The sequence below is a fragment of the Podarcis pityusensis genome (genome assembly GCF_964106645.2).
Source record: "Podarcis pityusensis genome assembly, chromosome: 2".
Classification (NCBI taxonomy): domain Eukaryota; kingdom Metazoa; phylum Chordata; class Lepidosauria; order Squamata; family Lacertidae; genus Podarcis; species Podarcis pityusensis.
Genome location: NC_138029.1, coordinates 106,305,592 through 106,305,960, shown reverse-complemented (window position 1 = coordinate 106,305,960; position 369 = coordinate 106,305,592).

Here is a 369-nt window from a genome sequence, read left to right as displayed (position 1 = left end):
TGTTGAATATATGCTATATGGCAATTTATGGACCTAATAGGTATCTAAAGCCATTTGCACATAACAAAATATGTATTTTATCAAAGTAACTGTTGAACTGAAATACAACGAAGAAGTATATTAATAGTGAAATACAATTAAGAAGAAGTATATTTTGGGGGGCCTCCAAGAGAGTGGGGCCCTAAGCTATAGCTTGTTTATCTTATGCTTAAATCCGGCACTGGGGTCCCTGGCACCCTCATCCCTCATCCCCCCTTTCTGGTCCCTCCCCCGCCTCCTACCCCTCCCGTCCCCTCCGTCGTCCGCTTTAAGGCGAGGGGCGTCTACTCGGCGCGCAGCTCTCGCGCGGCTTGGAGGCGGAGCTGTCGC